The sequence below is a fragment of the Chrysochloris asiatica genome, unplaced genomic scaffold (assembly GCF_000296735.1).
Source record: "Chrysochloris asiatica unplaced genomic scaffold, ChrAsi1.0 scaffold00283, whole genome shotgun sequence".
Classification (NCBI taxonomy): domain Eukaryota; kingdom Metazoa; phylum Chordata; class Mammalia; order Afrosoricida; family Chrysochloridae; genus Chrysochloris; species Chrysochloris asiatica.
The window spans coordinates 2,252,020-2,272,678 of NW_006408801.1; the positions used below are offsets into that span (position 1 = coordinate 2,252,020).

Sequence of the window (20,659 nt, forward strand, 5' to 3'; positions counted from 1 at the left end):
AGGATCGAGCATTGTTTCGTTCTGCTGTGCATGGGGTCGCTATGAGTCGGTTCCGACTCGATGGCACCTGACAACAACAACAACAACTAGCGCACGGTGGGCAGTTTACACTCACCAACTGCTCCTCAGGAACCTTATACAAGGCCACTATGGGTTGGAACCGACTCACGGCACTTAACAAGAACAACCAGAGCTCAGCAAGTCAAGGTTGCTGAGCCACAGCTGTCCCCTGGTGGCAGACGTGGCCTTTCACAAATACAGCTATTCCATGAAGAGAGACCACAAATTTGGGACAATTTACCACACCGGACACCTGGGACCAGGGCTCAAATCCAGGCTCAGCGACACTAATTGCCAGCGCAATACACCCAAGTAGGAGCCTCGAAACAGTTGTGCAACCCCCATGGGCAGCCTACTGTACTGAGCGGGGTGTGGCAATTTCCTGGACTTGCAGACGTGCCATGCTGTAAATTCAGTAACATTCACCTTCAGTCTGAATACCGGCTGTCTATCCCTCTCCACGTGTGGCGCTGTGGATTAATGCGCCAGACTGCAAAGCCGTTTGAATTGCAATGTTTTCAGTTCAAGCTCACCAGCTGCTACTCAGAAATCCTATACAGGGTCGCTATGGGTCGGAATCGACTCGAGGGCACTTAACAACAACAACAACATCCCTCTGCAGAAAACTACACAAAAAACACAGGTGGTGAACCCAGAGCAGTACACTTACTGTTTCCAACAACCAGCTGCTGGTCTCAAACTTCCTCTTCCACTCTGAATAAAGAAGACCAAAGAATCTATGCATTTGAGTTTCGGTGTTGGAGAAGAATATTCAGCGTACCAAGGACTGCGCAGCCAGGATGGTGCAACCTGGTCTCCAGTATTTCGGATATGCTGAAGCTCTCAGTCACTAACTGGGAGCTCAGCGGCGGTTTGAACCCAATAGCTGCTCTGAGGGAGACAGGCATGGCAGTGTGTCTCCATGACAATCATAGCCTTGTTCGCCAACGCGCGTAGGGTCACTAATGAGTCAGCATCGAGTCCAGGGTAATGGGTACAGGCCACCCTGGGCAGACTTCCAAACAAGATCATCTGTGACGTATTCCAGACTTGTGCTTGGAGAACACGTCATAGCGTCAGCATTCTGAATAGCGGTGACTGATAGTGTCCACGGTCCAGCCGATTCTGACTCACGGTGATCCCATGGAGCACCAGAACTCCCCACCCCACCCCCACCCCCAGGGTTTCCTACACTAATTAATCTTCTCCAGAGCAGACTGCTGGCTTTTCTTCCATGAAGCTGCTTTGTGGGTTCGAGGGCTTAACTGCAGCAACACCTGGACTCCTTCAAATACCAGTAAATAGAGACCATTCGTCTGGGAGAAGATCTCCTTGAGCAAGTGAAACCATCGTCCTGGGACAAGACGGAAAATGAGGCTTGCTAAGGTCGGGGACCCCAATGGATTGGAAAGAGACAGAAATGCACAACCATTTCTTGTACTTTCCAGAAATGTGTTGACTTCACTTACGTGAATGTGGAGATACCAAATCCAGATTGCTGATGCTTTTCTTCCCTCATACGTATGGGAAAGCTGGACAATGAATAAGGAAGACCAAAGAATCTATCCATTTGAGTTCCGGGGTTGGAGAATACTTAGTACCATGGACTGCCTGAAGAATCAACACGTCTGCTGAAAGAAGTACAGCCAGAATGGCAACTTCATCTCCAGCACTTAAGACATGTTGTCAGAAGGGACCAGTCCTTGGAGACGGACATCGAGCTTGGTAAAGTGGAGGGATCACAGAAAAAGAGGAAGACCCCAGATGAGATGGATCAACACAGTGCAACAATGGGCTCGCATATAACAACAATTGTGAGGTTAGCATGGGGCCAAGCAGGGTTTCCTTCTGTTGTGCATAAGGTTGCTATGAGTCGCAATGGGCTCAGTTAACACGGAACAACAGCGTCCTTTAGTAGCTGTGGTTCGGGGCAGGCCCATATTCCCTAAAACTCTTCCAGGCGGAGGGGACTAGATCACAGTGCTGATTAATCTTTTCCCCCCGCCCCTTCATTCTACAGACTCTCCCTCAAAGCATACAGAGTCCTGCTTACACGGATTCTCCTAACCACTCCTCCACTTCTCCACTTCTCTGCAACAAGTCAAGGTTCCTGAGCCACCCACTGGGTACAAGAAGATAAAAAGGGGGACACACTGTCTTAAAGTGTTTGGGTGTTTCAGGTTTCCCACAGCATGTGAAGGACAAAGTTCATTACTGAACAGCTTTCTTTTTTAAAATGAAGTCATAATGTTTCCACATGTTTAGCTCTGTATGCCTGGGTAAAAATAACCGAGGCTCTGAAATTAGGGTGTGCAAAGAATGTCTCCTTATACTGGAAGAAAAGGGTTCGCTTTCTCCCAGCAAAATGTAAAATTAGTAAATCATGCAGCCTGGTGAAGTCACTGGTTCAAAATTATACCCCAGACTTATTATTATTAACGATTGGGTGTCCTCATTTTTAAATTACTAAGAAAGTTACATGTATTATATTTAGAGGAGTTTTATTTTTTTAATAACTTTTAGTAAAGGTCTATGAATGTATGTACTACACAAAGTGGATAGTTTAAAAAAAAAACATACTCATGATTTTAGGTTACATATTTTCCCTCCTACACTGAAATAACCAAAAATCTCGTAATAATTTCCACTGCTGTTTTTACACTAAAAGCGCTTTCTCGCAACATAAAAAGCAGTTAAATAAAATTACTAGGTTGGGAGAAGGAGACGATTCATTCACTTTTTAGATACAAAGGAATTGGGTAACTTTAGTCAACTGAGCAAAACATTTAATAGTGTTTTTGTTTTTAAATACATACTTTGATGTTGGTATTAAGTAGAGACTTCATTTTATGTTTTTATCTTCTACTGTTGGATAGTACTAGAATCAGAAAGAGTCTACACAAAGTACTGAGAAAATTACACCCAGTCATCCTGTGCTTCCTTCCAATATTATTTATTATAAAAACCAAAAGAGGCTTTTAATGCTTAAAAATCAAAAGGTTTCAATGGTGTGCCTTCCCAAAAATAGCATGTCACACACTCACCCACAAAAAAAAAAAAAAACCATGTCAAAGAATCTAAAGGAAATCAAAGGAGTAAGAATTTTACTTAAGTAATTCGGTGTCAAATGTAAAACGTGTGCCTCTGGAAACTGTATTAGGAAAATGAGGATCAGAGTCTATCATGACAAATTGTTAAAAAAAAAAAAAAATTTTTTTTTTTTTAATTAAGAAAAGACGATTTGTTTTTCGAGATGTGAGTTCCAAGTCCTGGAAGCTAGGGCAGCCTGCCTGTGGGCGGCGGCCATGATACACACCCAGCTCCCAGCTGCACGGCTGCTTCTCCAAGTCAGCAGAGACTCCAAGGAAGCTAGCTGTTCGTCCTCTGTTTCTTTCTTCCTTTTTAATTTTCTTTTCACTTTTAACTCGGTTCTGGAACCACTTGGAGGTTTTAGGACTCTAATTTATAAGCAGGCTTCATCAAGTGCCTATCTCTAGCCCACACAAACATGCTTTTCGGGGTGGTTTTTTGTTCAATGACTGCTTGAGAGATTCCAAGCTAAGGTTATTTTAGATGCTGCATTAACAGACACGGTGGCACTGTGACCCAAGGAGCCCTTATATAAATCGGCTCTGGAATGTTCCTCTCTTCCCGACTGGAAATTCCATAGGAACCCTGAGCTCCCCTCTCGGGTTTACTAGTCTGAGAGTTTGACTCCAGTTGAATTTTTTACAAACCAGGCTCAGCCAAAAGCAGTAACATTCTGACGTCACTCACATTGAGCAATTTTTATCTGTGATTTTCTATAAATCCCTCAGTACTACCAAGCATACTGTGCACTTGAAAATGGTTTTCCTAAAGTTAAGTAAGTCAGTGAAACCAGCCTGGTTCTAAACACTCCTTCTGTGCTGCTCTCTCTTTGCCTACTGCATTCTAGTGAGCTGATTAATGTAAAGCACCTTTCAGAAAGAGATGTTCTAGTCTACTCACATCCAAGACAGGATTTACAGGCTTCCTTTCCAATCTGTTGGCCAGAAGAAATAAAAAATACAGATAGCATTTCAATGCTGCTGTTCTACCTCCCCCTAACTCAAGGTATAGTGTCTGGGGTCTTACACACTTGCAAACAGCCATCAAAGGCAGAACAATCAGTCTCTATTCACCTGGAGCGGAAGAGAAGGAGCAAAGTCAGGGAGGAGAGCCAGATTTGAGCGTGTGGCTGACTGCCTCCAGGAACAACTACCCCCTTTGCCACGAGACCAGGACTGGATGGTACCCACCTACCATTAGCAAACTTTTTGATCAAAGACGCCATAGAAATGTCCAGTCCTCATGGGCTCCAAAAGATCATCTCTAATCTCAAACCAAAAGTATCCCCTGATGTTTTCTTAAAATCAGACAACCATTACAACTGCCCAATGCCTCTTAAAAATCAATGCTGACTCATAGTGACTTTACCACAGGGTTTCTGAGACTGTAAATCTTTACAGGAGCAGGCAGCCTCATCTTTCTCCAGTGGAGCACCTGGTGGGCTTGAACCACTGACCTTTCAGTGAACAGTCCACTGTTTAACCCACTGCACCATTAATAATAATAATAAAAAGAAAGAAATTAATTTCACTGAAATGGAAACAGCTTCCTTGAGCACCCTGGTCTTTTAAAACATATCTGTGTGGAAACAAGTGACAATAGCAGGTTAAGGGTTCAGGGAAACAGTGAGTTTATGTTGGGCGGGGGGCAGACACCTACTAAGAGGAGAGTGTGAGGGGCTACACAACCAAAAGAATGTCCCCCACGTCCCCAAAGGTATCTGTAGAAAGTGTCGGACTGGCTGTGGGAAAACGGAATCTCTCCATGAACTTTCTGAAGCCCCTTTGAGTATTCTCAACAACAAACTTCCCCCCACCCAATGGGAGAAGTAAGTCTTAGTTTTGAAATCATGAAGGAAAAGATTATTAAGAGTCTTGAAATAAGTAATTTTTGCCTTTCATTTTTTTCCCACCGTAACAAAAAAATGCAGATAGGAACAGTATTAGTATTGAATCTGTTCCTAGAGTAATTCTAGAAGCATGTTTGATAGCCAGCACCCGCTGAAAATATCACTCAGGTTCTCAACGTTCTGAACACATAAGAAAGAAACCATTCTTGTGTGTGCCCTTATCACTCCCTGTGTCCTGGGAACGGGGTAAAGCTGAGGACTACGGCAAAGGAGGAGGAGGGCAGCTGCTCCCAGACAAGACTCACAGGGCCCTGGGCGCTGTTCTACTTTCTGCTACAAGATGGTGGTCTCAGACCATCATGTAGCCTGGTAGGGTTTCCAGTCTGTAAAATGGGTGGTTCGAAATGCACCCTGTATGATGATGGTTCATGCTTATCCCAGAATTCATGGGAGGCTTAGGGACCAGAGTTTCTGGAAGATCACCAACTGAGGTCAGAGAAGCGGGGCTATCCATTCGAGGGGGCCAAGGCACATGTGACAGGCATTACTCACATGGGTCCCAAGTCCTTATCCACTGCAGACCAGAGTTGCCTGGTCCATGATCCCAGAAAACCTTCAAAAGGCCTCCACAACCCAAAATGACAGAGCCAGAAATGAGCAAGTCAGATCCCCAGTCATGGAGTCCTATCAAAACCACTTCTACTGTGGCTCATCCTGCCCTTCCTGCACACACCCAACACACATGCTCCCCCACACATGCCTGTATAGTCATGTGTGCACACACATGCTCTCTCACACACACTCATTATACGTTCACACATACATGCCTGTATACACACAAGCTTACACACATGCATACTCATTACCCACTTGTGCACACATGTGCCTGTAGTCATGTGCACATGCATGCTTTCACACCAACATGCTCATTGCACGTTCACACACATGTGCCTGTATAGTAGTGTGCACACATGCTCACAAGACATGCTTATTACAAAAGTTCACACACATACCTGTATACTCATGTATGCACACGTGCTTACACACACACACACACACATCTGTAGTCATATGTACATATACATGCTCACACTGGCATGCTCATTACATGTTCACACATACCAATATACTCACACGTGCACACATGCTTACACAAATTACTCATGCACACACATGCCTATATATTCATAAATGCACACACATGCTCACACAGACACACGCTCATTACACACGCCCAGACACACCTACACACATTCATTACACTCACATACATACCTGTGTATTCATAAATGCACACACATTCACACAGACACAGGCTTATCACACACTCCCAGGCACACACACACCCCCACACATGCCTGTATATACACACATATGTACACACACATGCTTACACACTAATGCACACATATGCCAGTATGATCATAAATTCACACACATGCTCATGCACAGACACACGCTCATCACACACTCCCAGACACATTCACATGCAGATACACACACACACCTTCACACACTTGCTGGCTTAAACACTTCCACACGTTCACATACACGTGTGTTCATTCACATGTTTGCTCACATTCAAATACTCGTGTGCTGACCTGCATGTGTGCACATCTATTCACACACTTTCAGACACACATGCTCACATGTGCATGTGCTCGCTCACATGCATGCACACATGTGCTTACACACACAATGAATGCTCATGGACATGTTTTCACCTGGGCCCTGGTCTCCCCATGTGGCCCATTTTGCGATGGCTGGATCCCTCAGGGCCCCTCCTGCTCCGACATCCTGCCCCGCCGACGCCTCCCCCAGGATGAGCAACCTCACTGGTCTGTCCTTCACAACCAACCAGGAAAGGAAGCGCAGCCAAAGCCGCATCCTATTCAAGATCTCTCACACAGCAAGAAGGAAAAAGAAAATGCTGGTAAGGATCACTAAACCAAGGAACAACGAAGGAAACACAAAAAAGGATGAAGTCAAACAGCTGTTACCTACCCATCAAATACACGAGCAATTATTACACTCACTGAGATGACATCCATCCATAAAGTGTCAGATTCATGCATTAACAATAACTCGCTAAGAAACATCCCAAAGCGGAACTGCAGCGGCAATGTGGGCAGAGGGGCAAGGATGGGGAGGAAAGGGGAAGGTGGTACAAGAGAGCCGATTTCTTCATCTTCCACCAGAGGGGAAGTCAACTTACATGGTTTCTGAAATTGATAAATTGGGAAACACAGGTTTAAGCAAAAGACACAAAATGAACTTAAAATATTATAAACGGGGGCTTCTAAAAGTTCATGGGAAACTCCAGTATCTTGTCATTCCATTTTTTCCAGGAACTTTCTGAAGCTCCCTCATATATTCTTCATACTTTCTGAGGAAAGGGCTATGAGGATAATTCATACAGCAAAAAAACTAGAAAATAGTAAAAATAAATAAATAAACAAACAAGATAAAAGATTTTAAAATTAGGACATAAACACCACATCGATCTGCTTCCACAATAAATGGAAAGAAAGTGACTTATGTGAAAACCTCCAAGTTACAGACAAAACCCAAATCCAACCACTTGCTCTCAAACAGACACACCCTAACTAAGGAACTGGGAAAGTCACACATAAAGGGTCGACAGAGTATGCCAGAAAATGCAAACAAAACTCCAGTGAAAACAGAAATATTATTAAACATTGAACTCATTGGGGGGTGGGGGGCATTAAACTGCTAAAATCTTACTAGAAAAAAAAAAAAAAGCACTTTTCATTAACAATCACAAAGAATATAATTAATAAAAGCTTTTACATCAAATCACACAAAAGTGTGCATATATGCAAGGCAAAACGGAATGGATCCAGGAGAACCAAGAAATCGCTCTGAAACTTGACGGGTCAGACATCATTTATAAAACATGAAGAACGCCAACAAGATCAGGTTTATGCAACAAGGCATGAAGTATCTGAATACAAGAAAGCACACTGAGACTCACCACAAAGCAAACGTATGGAAGGTTCATAAATTAAAACCAGCACATGCATGAATAGAAAACACAACAAACATAGCGTGTGAAAGCGGGGAACCAGAACCAGAACCAGAACCAGAACTGATCAACCAGAACCAGAACTGATCAACCCTTTCCATAGCAACTCCTGGAGCCGAGAGGGAATCCAAAGTCTACTTTCAAACTCACATGAAACCACTATATCAAAATTAAAAGGCAAAAGCAAAAAATATATAAGTTGCTAGAGGAGTTAAAATTAAAATGTCAAAAAATAAAAACCTTTTAAGTTGAATATGTTTAAAGTCATCATGAGCAAATCAGAAAACAAGGTGGGGGGGGGGATCAAACAAACGGTAAAACTGGTACACAAAATCCTGAGTGTGCTCTTAGATAAAGGGCTCATAGACCTAACACAGGGGTAAAATCGGGGGGGAGGTGACTGGGTAGAATAACGACTGAAAACATTAAAATTAAAAGAATACAATAATATTCTTCAAAAGTCTAAGGTAATATACTTTTTAACATGGGTGAAAGACAGGACTGATTTTCTAGCAAAATATGAATTGTCCAAAATGTACTCGGGAACACACAGAAAAAGACAGCTGGAACTCCAAAAAGACTTCCTCTACCACCCACCCACCCACCTGTGCGGATACAAGAGGGCTTCAAAATGTTGGGGAAACTGTGACCATTCATCCAGCTGAAGACTGCTCTGAGACTGGCTGACACATCGTAAGTCCCATGTCTTCCTCTCTTTCTCAAATGGAAGAGCTCACATGGGAGAGGCAGCGGCCGTTCCCACTGTGGGCCAAGCGCAGGCCCAAGTGAGGCCCTCAAGTAGAATCTGGGCACTGTGCTGAAGGGAGTCCAACAGCAAAGAGAGCACATTCAACTTGTTGAGCATCTCACCGTGAAAAAGAACTGGAGTGGGTGGGTCCTGAGGACCAGAGGGGTCTTCAGGAAGGACCATTGGCTATCAGAGCTAAAGACTGTCCCAGTGGTCCAGACCCTCACATTACAGAAGACAACTTGACAACGTGCCTTCGTCACTACTAACAGTTTTCCTAAACAGGCTGTATAGAGAATAAAGATGAGAGGCAACCTAGCACAGTGATGAAAAAGAAAAACTCCAGAATCACGCTGTTGTTGTTGTTGTTAAAGTGCCACCGAGTTGGTTTTGACCCATATTGACCCTGTATAGGGTTTCCAAGGAGCAGCTAGTAAGCTTGAATCACCAACCTTGCAGTTCAAACTGACTTTGCAGTCCTACACATTAACCCACATTGCCACACCAGGACTCCCCTGTTGGGGTATAAACTGGTTCAATGTCTTTGTTGAAAAATTTGGTTGAACATATCAATGAAAATTATCAGGAAATCAAAATATGTTGAACATATCAATGAAAATTATCAGGAAATCAAACAAGGTATTTCCCTGGCCAAGCCTACTGTAAAAGATCTCTTTAAACTATTAAAAAACCAAAGATGTCACTAAGGTGTGCCAGACACAAACCACGGCATTATCAATAACCACACAAGAACTAGACAATGAATAAGGAAAAACGGATGCATATGAATTATGGTGCTTGTGAAGAATACTGAATAAACCATAGACTGCCAGAAGAACAAACGAGTCTGTCCTGGAAGAAGCAGAGCCAAAATGCTCCCTAATTAGAAGACAGGAAGGCGAAACTTGGTCTCAGGTGTTTTGAGGGACCAGTCCTTGGAGAAGGGCATCATGCTTGGCTGAGTAGAAGGCCAATGAAAAAGAGGAAATGCCAACAAAATGGACTGTCACAGAACTCAAAATGGGTTCAGGCAAAGCAGCAAGTATGAGATGGCACAGGACTGGCACACCATGTGGCAGAACCCATGTGATGGCACGTAACAACAAAAATCAATTCATCTACCTCATGGAACTATCTTAAAGAAATATTCCCAGAAGAGGACACAATTGTGTATCAGAAGAATTTGCTGAGCACTAGGAAAAAATGGAAAATAACCCAATGTCTACCATCAAAAAGTGTTTCCTTGAATGGACAGTCAGCTGGTACGCACAGTCAAGCTCTGCTCCGATGGGACTAGTGCCCTGACCACACGGAGAATGAGGGATTTGGGGATCACTGTGGATATGCACACCTCACAAAGCGTGAACTGAGGGGTACCTAAAACACACAAGCTGCATCAAAACTCATACAGCCTAGTGTCATTTAGATTTTTTTAACTGAAATTTTGTTATTGCTGTTAAGTGATGTCGAGTCGGATCTGATCCATAGCGACCTGGTATTCCAAGGAGCAACTCGTAAACTTGCAGTTCAAACTGACCCACAGCGCCACACCAGGACTCCAATTGAAATTTAGGTATCTAAATTATTTACTTTTGATTAGCAAATCCATACAGACAATGTTTTCAATCCTAACAAAATGTGTCAGTGCTGGGAAACGTCTACAGCGTTGTTGGAGGGTTTTGTTTTGCTTCTTTCCCACAAAATGCAGTTTTCTTCTGTAAGTTGTAAATATCTTAATGGCAAAGATGACTTTGCATTTTACAAACTATGTATTTCTGTATAATCGTCTAAAAGAAATAGTTTCATCTGGATGGAAAGAAAGACACTGTGAGTATTCAACCACAAGTAACCTGCGGTAACAAACATGTGGTTGTAACAATTCAGCCACGGTAACAAACGTGTGGTTATAAACCAGGGGATGCCGAGATTCCCACACCCACCCGTGTGTCCATGAACAGCATGCTGTAGGCAGTGAGGCAGTGTCCTATCATGCTGCCAACACCAACCAATCCTCCTTTTTTAAGTCTGTGCATGTTCTGTGTATATATGTCTTTAAAACTAGGCATCTAGGCATACTTTGATCCCATTGTGCAAGACACGTTAAGACGCTGGGAGCAGGCTTTCAATGTATAATTCTGGTCCGATAATTAAAATGTGTACCTTCCTATTAATTCCCTCAAACAACGACACTGGGATCAACTCACTGCCACGAAAGGAAATTCTCCAGAAGAAACCCAGTCCACCTCAAGGGGTACAGAGCAGCAAGGCAGCCTGTGCTCATCCGTGAAGATTCCTCTCAGTGAAAAGGCAGGCACAGCTCATCTTCTGCATCCAGGTCCAGGCACCTCGAAAGGCATTAACCAAGGGGACTATCAAGTGAATATGAAAGAAATTCTGCCCAGCATGCTTAACTGGTGGTGGTGGTGGTTATGTGTCGTGGAGTCGGTTCCGACTCATAGTGACCCTGTACAGGGTTTCCGAGGCTATAAATCTTTACGGGAGCAGAACGCCTCATCTTTCTCTGGTGGAACAGCTGGTAGTTTTGAACTGCTGGCCTTGCTGTTCACAGCCCGACTCATAACCACTATGCTTAGGAGTATAAAATCCAGGCTCTGCTCTCTAGTAACCCCCCAAACCAGTCTCAGTTTGCTCAAGAAAAGAGTGTTTTCATCAAAGTACCTTATTGCAATACTAAAGAGTCCCATTTCACTAGCAGATCTGAAAGCAACTCAAGAGCCATAGATCACACATAACTGGAAAGAAACCATCTGTCTTAAGCCTCAAACGTTCTGCCCAAAGTGGGTGATTGGCTTGTTGTTGTTAAGTGTCATCAAGTCGGTTCCAACTCGTAGCAACCCTGTATAGGGTTTCCAAGGAGCAGCTGATGAGCTTGACCTGCCGACCTTGCAGTTCAAACTGACCCTGCAGTCCAGTGCATTAACCTGCAGCGCCACACCAGGGTGATTGGCTTTGAAGACTTATTAAATCATCATGAGAAGAATCCACATATGAAATCGAGCTCACTGAGGCTCAGATGGATTTGTGAAATTCTCACAGGAATTATGGGACCCAACACTACCAAACAACTACTCGTCTGTCAGTGTGTTATACTTCGGTAGCTTGTGTGTTTGTTGTGTTGCTAAAAGCTATGCCACTGGTGTTTTAAATACCAGCAGGGTCACCTCTGTGGACAGGTCTCAGCTGAGCTTCCAGACTAAGACACAGTAGAAAGAAGGAAAGGTGTACCACTTCTGAACGGGCAGGCACTGAAAACCTGATCAATAGCAGCAAAACACTATCAGATACAGCGCTGGAAGATGAGCCCCTCAGGTTGGAAGGCAATCAAAATACAACTGGAGAAGAGCTGCCACCTCAAAGTGGAGGTGACCTTAAAGGCACAAATGGAACAAAGCTTTCGGGACCTTCATTTGCTGAAGGGCTGCAACTCAAATGGGGAGAAATAGCCATAAATACCCATTAATAACCATAACCGTAACATGGAATGTACAAAGTATGACTCCAGGAAGTCGTCAAAAATGAAATGGAACACGTAAAGATCAGTATCCTAGGCACCAGTGGTGTGCCACCGAGTCATGTTTCTGACTCATAGTGACCCTGTACAGGATTTCCGAGGCTGCAAATCGTTATGGGAGCAAAAAGCCTCGTCTTTCTCCTGTGAAATGACTGGTTGGCTCAAACTGCCGTCCTTGTGGTTAGCAGTCCAGCACGTAACTGACTAGGCCACCAGAACTAGCAGGCACTAGTGAGCTGAAACATACCAGTACTGGCCATTTTGAATTGGTCAGTCGTGAGGTTTACTACGCCAAGAACGACAAAGTGAAAAGGAATGGTGTCTCATTCATTGTCAAAAAGAACATTTCAAATTTTATCTAGAAGTAAAATACTATCTGTGATAGGATAATATCCATAATATATCTACAAGGAAGGCCAGTTAATATCACTATTATTCAAATTCACACACCATCCACTGAAGCCTTCAGACTTCTTCAGTCTGAAATAGATCAACCATGCAATCAAGACGCACTGACAATTACTGGAGGATGGAATGCAGAAGTTGGAAACAAAGAAGGATCCATTGTGATCTTGGGTGAAAGAAACAACATTGGAGATCGTATAAGAATTTTTCAACACTGCCAACTTACTTTTTTCAACAACTTAAATGGTAACTATACACGTGGACTCCACAAGATGGAATACACAGGAATCAAATTTGACTACATCTGTGGCAAGAGACAATGGATAAGCTCGATATCATTAGTTAGAATAAGGCCAGGAAGTGAGTATGGAACAAGCGACTGCTCAGCTCCAAGTTCAAGATGAAGCTGAAGAAAATTTAAACAAGTGCACAAGGGCCAAAGCACAATCGTGAGTATACCCCACCTGAATTTATAGACCATCTCAAGAACAGATTTGACACTAATGATCAGTGACTAGATGATTGAAGGGTGACATCAAGAAGGGCATCCATAAAGATAGCAAAATGTCACTAAAAAAGCAAGCAAGAAAGAAAAGATCAACATGGATGTCAGAAGATCTTGAAACTTGCTCTTGAAAGTTAAGCAACAAAAGCAAATGGAAGAAATGATGAAGTTTAAAAGAGCTGAAGAGAAGATTTCCAAAGGCGGTTCAAAGAGGTAGAGTTAGAAAACCAAAAGGGGAGAGCATGCTCAGCATTTCTCAAGCTTAAAGTACTGAAGAAAAAAGTCAAGCCTCGTGTCGCTACGCTGAAGGATTCTAAGGGCAAAATACTGAACCATGCTTGTTGTTGTTGTTGTTGTTGTGTGCCGTGGAGTCGGTTCTGACTCATAGCGACCCTGCGGGAGCAGAAAGCCTCATCTTTCTTCCGCGGAACCGCTGGTAGTTTCGAACTGCTGGCCTTGCGGTTCACAGCCCGATTCGTAACCACTACGCTACCAGAGCTCCTCATGCTGGAAGCATTTAAAGAAAATGGAAGGGACACAGTCACAGTAGTACCAGGGGAGTCCTGGGGTGGCGCTGTGGGTTAATGCGCCAGATGGCAAAGTCATTTGAACCACAAGGTCAGTGGTTCAAGCTCACCAGCTACTCCTTGGAAACCCTGTACAGGGTCGCTATGGGTCAGAATCGAATTGAAATAACAGGGAATTCCAGAACTCTTCATGTGCTCATGAGGAACCTGTGCACAGACAAAGAGGCAGAAGTAGAAAAGGACAAGGGAGTACAACATGGTATAAATTTAGGACAGGTGTGTGTCATGGTTACATCCTTCCGTCATACTTATTCAATCTGTAGGCTGAGCAAATAATCTGAAAGACTGGATTATATGGAAAAAACACGGCATCAGTACTAGGAAGACTCATTAACAACCTATACTAAGCAGATGACACAACCGTGCTTGCTGAAAATGAAGAGAACTTGAAATATTTACTGAAGAAGATCAAAGACTACAGCTTTCAGTATGGATTGTAGTTGTAGTTAGATGTCACCAAGTTGGTTCCAACGCATAGCAACCCTGTATAGGGATTGCAAGGAGCAACTGGTAGGTTTGAACCACCAACCATGCTGTTCAAACCAACCTTGCAGTCCAGTGCTTATCCTACAGTGCCACACCAGGTCTCCACCTCAACATACAGAAATCAAAAGTCCTCACAACTGGACCAATGAGCAACTTCACACTACACAGAGACAAGACTCAAGTTGTCAAGGATTTCACTTTACCTGGATCCACAGTCAACACCCATAGACGTATCAGTCAAGAAATCATATGACATACAGCACTGGGCAAGTGTGCTGCAAAAGACCCCTTTAAAGTGTTCAAGAGCAAAAGTATCAGTTAGAGGACAAAGGTGTGCCTGACTCAAGCCAGTGTGTTTTCAGTTGCTTCATAAGCATATGAAAGCTGGACAATGAATAAGGAAGACTGGACAAGAATTGATGCATTGGAATTATGGTGTTGATGAAGAATACTGAATATAAACATGGACTGCCAGAGGAAAGACAAATCTGTCTTGGAAGAAGTACTACTAGAATCCTCCTTAGCAGCAGGGATGGTGAGACTTCATCTTAGGTACTTTGGACACGTCAGCAGGCGGGACCAATCCTTGAAAAAAGGCATCATGCTTGGTGGAGGGTCCGCGAAAAAATGGTTCCTTCCGTTGTACCTAAGGTCAGTATGCGTCAGAATGAACTCAATGACATCTAACAACAACAACAACAACACTAACAAACAGTTTATGTTCATATTCTTCCTGCCCACAGACACACTCTTTTGCTGAGCCTACTAAAACCAAAAAAGAGAAACAGCCTGCCTGTCATTTTGATTTGCACTGTACAATTCTACCTGAACTCTGGGCAATATTATTACAGAAAGTATGGTTAGCCATGCAATAAATGAGGTAGTAAACAGTATCCAGGTCTATTTCACCCCATTTTATGGATCAAGATATGTATCTCAATGGTGGATATGCCAAGAAGTGGCATTTGACCCTCAAACTAACAGGCCTGCCCAAGTGTCATCTCCAAGAACAAGGCCCAGCTTCAGACCAGTCAGCAACTAAACACGTCTTACCTTGAAAAGGTACCTAGAAGGCACCTGAAGCTAATGTACCTGAAAGGAATGACGTTCTTGAGACCCACAGAGGTAAAAACAAGATTCGTTTATCCTCCTAAAAACCATGGTGGGGTCAGGGAAAGAGGAAGACCCCAACGAGATGAACTGGCCCAGTGACCACACCAAGGAGGGTTGAAACACATCAATGGCAGTGAGGATGGCGTAAGACCAGGCAGTGTTGTGCTGTGTTGTATTGTGTTGGACATACACATACAGGGTCACTGTAAGTCACGGCACCGAATGACAAACAAGATTAAAACTTGACAATGATGCAAAACAGGTTTAAGTCTTAATATGCCATGTAAACGGTATCTACTCGGTTGAAATACAGTATGTAGTATATTTCGTCTCGCTTTTCTAAAAATAAATCATTGTTGTAAATCCACACAAAAAAAAGTAGGAATAACAAACCTGCTGTTATTGTTGAAATGCCTATGAGTCAATTTTAACTCAAAGTGATCTTGTCAAGGGTTTCTGAGGAATGACTGACTGCTGGGTTTGAGCAGCCAACCTTGCTATTAGCAGTCCAGTGCTTATCTTACAGCACCAGACCAGAACTCCAACAAAACCGCTTAGAACCTTTATACTCTACATGTCAAGGTGCCGCGAGATGAAGGTACAGAAACAGGTAAAGGCACGTTTCACAGGTAGTGTGATGTTTACACATGAAAGGAGTGTGGCAGGCCTGCCTCAAACACGTGGACCCGCAGGACTCTTCCCATATCATGGATCACTTCCTGTCTCTTCCTAGCATTTTGGTCAGTCTTGGAGAGAGACAGAGAGAGAGAGACAGACAGACAGACAGACTGACTGACAGAGGGGGAGAGAGAGAGAGAGTGTGTGTGTGTGAAGAGCTGTCGAGTCAGTTCCGACTCACAGTGACCCTGTATAAGCTTTTCGAGGAGTGGCTGGTGAGTTTGAAACACCAACCTCATGGTCGAGTGCTTATTCTAAGGCGTCCCACCAGGCCCCCATTCCTGCAATAGCCCAAGTTTTTTCATCATTCACACTCCACAGTGTAAGCAGGCTTCCAAAGGTTTATGGAAACGAAATTCAAGGACAACAGAATTTTTCCACGAGTGACTTGGTTTAGTGTGATGTTCGCTACTGTGCTCAGTGTCACCGAGGTACACCTGTATTTTCAGAATCCAATACTTTTTCAAAAGCAGACAAACATTTTTAGAGTATTGTTGTTGTTAAGTGCCGTCGAGTCGGTTCCGACCCATAGCGACCCTGTACAGGGTTTCCGAGGGTGTAAATCTTTACGGGAGTAGAAAGCCTCATCTTTCTCCCACGGAGCGGCTGGTAGTTTCGAACCGCTGACCTTAAGGTTCGCAGCCCGATTCGTAACCACTACGCTACCAGAGCTCCAATGAAACAGTTCTGGGATTCATTAGGGTCGTTCACAGGTTACAATATGAGGTCAGAAATGCTCAGAGCACAGTTGTTCCAGTCAGGGCAGCATCTCCTCAGCCGTGCCCACAGGCAGGCCTCTGTCTGCCAGGCCAATGTTCCACAGCGCTATCAGGGTTGCTGATAAATGCCCCCAGACACGCCACTCCACCATAAGCCTCAGCCTCAAGGGCTAGGTCTATGGGTCAGCAAACCTGCTGCTACTACTGTGGACCGTCCAGTGGGATCGGCTCATAGAGACACTCGACAGGGTTTCCAAGCCTGTAAATCTTTGTTGTTGTTGGGAAGCGCCTTCGAGTCCGCTCGACTCATAGCAAACCTGTGTAGGGTTTCCGAGGAGCAGCTGGTGAGTTCAAACCGCCAACCTTGAGGCTCCAACCGAGCTTATCCTACAGCACCAATCTTTACAAGAGCAGAACGTCTCATCTTTCTCCAGCAGAGTAGCTCATGGATTCAAACTGTGGACCTGCAGTCAGCAGCAAGTCAACTGGTTAACCCAGCCCCCAGCTTCATCCTGGAGATGTTCCACGCTAAGGTGCACCTGTTCAGTGTCTCCCAGGGCTCTGTGGGCCGCGCAGGCCACCGTTCCATCTGGTGCCCCACCTCTTGGTGCTGCTGCTGCTGCTCTGCCCCCCCTCCAGTGTCACAACTGCCTGTCCCTGCGTTGAAGAGGTTCGGGGGTCTCAGGGTCCACAGGACATGCTCCACTCCAGGCTCCTGTTTTTTGGTGGCAGTGCAATCCTCACTCCTGGTTCTGAGATGACCCATTTTAAATTCATCTTAGAATTCCAAGTTTTTACAATCACAATTAAGTCTGGTAACAATCCCAACTGAACCATCTCATCCTATCAGCATCTTCAGCCACCTTTTCTTACCCAGACCCATCATGAAAAAGTTGTCTGGTAGAAGTTACAAGGCCTGTGGGTGGAAGAGCCACACACGATTTCAACAGTACTGGATCCTGCTTTGTTGTTAATGCTGGCAGTTGCCCTCAAGTCTGCTCTGACTCACAATGACCCTGTGCACAACAGAACAAAATACTGGTCTGGCACCATCTTCACGACTGGTGGTCGGTTCAAGTTCACAGCTGCGGCCACTGTGAACTGAGTGTCTTCCAACCTTGCAGCTCATCTTCCAGCACGCTATCACATGATGTTGGTTGTGACCCACACTGTTTTCACCGCCTGTCGTTTGGAAGTAATACATCAACTCTCTCTTCCTACTTTGTCCCCCCCAGGGTGACCCAGCTGTTATGTGAAATAGGAAATCAGAAATCATAGCAAAACACAAGTCCCCACAGAACAACAAAACAACAGACAGGTGGCGTCTCTTCTTTAATCCTCTTGTCTGACAATCAACAGGAAGCAGACAAAAGAACCTGCAGAGTGGAGACTTCTGGGACAGTAATGCTTTACAGCTTCCCAAGGGAGACTTGGGAGCACAGTGGCTCTGGCGGATAAGCCCTGGGCTGCAAATCACAAGGTTGGAAGTTTGAATCCGCCAGCCACTCCGTGGGAAAAGATGAGGTTGTCTACTCTTGCTAAGATTTACAGCCTCAGAAACCTATGCAGGGTTCGCTATGAATCAGAACCAATTCACAGGCACTTAACATGATGTTGCACATGACACACCAATCCCCTGAAGCTACCCGACCAACAGCGGCCGATGTAATTAGCAGACACTGAGACAAATCAAGCAGAAGTGTAAAATGTCAGAAACATTTGTGCAAAAAAATGAAAAGTATCACAATTTTAATGGCATTACATGTTATAGAAAATATATCATTATAATTAATTTTACCTGTTTCTGAGTCCTTCTGTGGTGCTGTGGGTAAATGCGCTGGACAACAAAGTCAGTTTGAACCATAAGGTCGGTGGTTCAAGCTCACCATCCACTCCTCAGAAACCCTATGCAAGGTTGCTATGAATCAAAACCGACTCAACAGCACACAACAACAACAACTAGAAAACAGGAGTCCTGGTGTGGCACTGTGGGACAAAACACTGGACCACAAGGTCAGTTGGAATCATGAGGTCGGTGGTTCAAGCTCACCAGCCGCTCCTTGGAAACCCTATATAGGGTCGCTATGAGTCTGAACCAACTTGATGGCACTTAACAACAACTACAAAATATGGAGTGGTAAACAGTATGATAAATACAAGAGAGACTGAAGTGATCAGCAATTTTATTCTCCTTGGCTCAACCATCAACATCCATGGAAGCAGCAGACAAGAATTCAAGCAACATATTGTCCCCAGCAAATGGGCAGCAAAAGGCTTTTCTAAAGGTTTCAAATGCAAAGATGTCACTTTGAAGACTAAGGCGCTTCTGAGCCAAGCTATGGTCCTATTCAATTGCCTCATGTGTATATGAAAGTTGGATAAATAAAAAGGCAGGCAGATGAAGAATTAGTGCATTTGTGGATAAAATCCAATACCCTTTCTTGATGAACAAAGAAGGGAAAACCCTCAATATGACTCCAGGCATTTACGGAAAGCCAACAGCCAACATTGTAGCTTTTGGAGAAAGACTGAGTGCTTTCCCCTAGAAATCGAGACAAAGACAAGGATGCCTGCTTTTCAGTACTCTTTGCAATATTGTATTAGAAGTTCTAGTAAGAGAAATAAGATAAGAAAGATAAATAAAAGGTACCCAAGTTGGAAAAGAAGAAGTAAAATCCAAAATGATATGATGCTATAAACAGACCATCCCAAACCGTTTATTTTAAAACCGTCTAGAGACAGTAGAGCTATTTAGCACAGTTTCAAGGTACAAGATCAATTAACAAAAATCTCCTGGGGTTGTATACACCAACAATGAGAGAAACTAGTGACATAATTCCATTTACAATAGCATTTAAGAAAATAAAATACCTAGGTATAAACCTAACCAGGGGCATGAAGTCTTACACAATGAAGACTACAAAACTCTGCTGAAAGAATGCCATCGAGCTGAATCTGACTCACAGCATCCCTATGTAGAGTTTCCAAGGAGCAGCTGGTAGGTTTGAACCGCTGACCTTGTGGCTCAAGTCGACCTTGTGGTTGAGTGCTTTACCCGACAGTATCGCATAAAGAAGACTTAAGTAAACCGAAAACTGTTCGATGTTCCGATTAGAAGACAAATATTGCTAAGATGTTAGTACTACCCAAAGCAATCTACAAACACAACATGATTCCCATCACAATTCTGACAGCCATATTTACAGAAATAGGAAGCTCAGCCCGTACCTTCAAATGAAATGGCAAGAGGTCCCCAATAAGTAAAGCAATGTTGAAAGAAAAGAACAGAGAGACTCTCTCTCTTCCTAACTTAAAACATATTAGGTGCTGTAGAATCAGCACTGGACTTCGAACCATAGGGTCGGCAGTTCAAATCCAACAGCTGCTCATCTGAAACTCAAGACAGGGTTGCTCTGAGTTGAAAACTACTCAATGGCACTTAACAACAACAACATACAACTCGAGTAATCAAAACAGCCTGGTACCAGTATAACACCAGATACACAGATCAATGGACGAGAATTGAGTGTCCAGTGACAAACCCACACACCTATTGTTAACTGATTTCTGACAAAGTGCCAAGCCCATTTGGAGAAAGAATTCTCTCTTAAGTAAATGCTGCTGGAAACCTTGGATTTTCATGTGCAGAAAAAGTAACTGGGGATCCATGCCTCATACCATAAACAAAAACAAATCCAAAATGGATTAAGGGCCAAAATATGCTAAAACCATACCATCCTCAGAGCAAGAAGCAGGGAGGGACAGACAGACAGACAGACAGACAGCAGTGTCAGGGTTCACTTTCGAGAGTGAATTCTCTAACATGGCAACATCACAAAGA

At 43.8% G+C, this 20,659-nt stretch overlaps 1 pseudogene; it reads left to right on the forward strand.

Annotated features, from left to right (window-relative positions):
* The first annotated feature begins 6,758 nt into the window (after positions 1-6,758).
* LOC102820859 overlaps positions 6,759-20,659 on the forward strand; it is a 61,697-nt pseudogene continuing 47,796 nt past the window's right edge.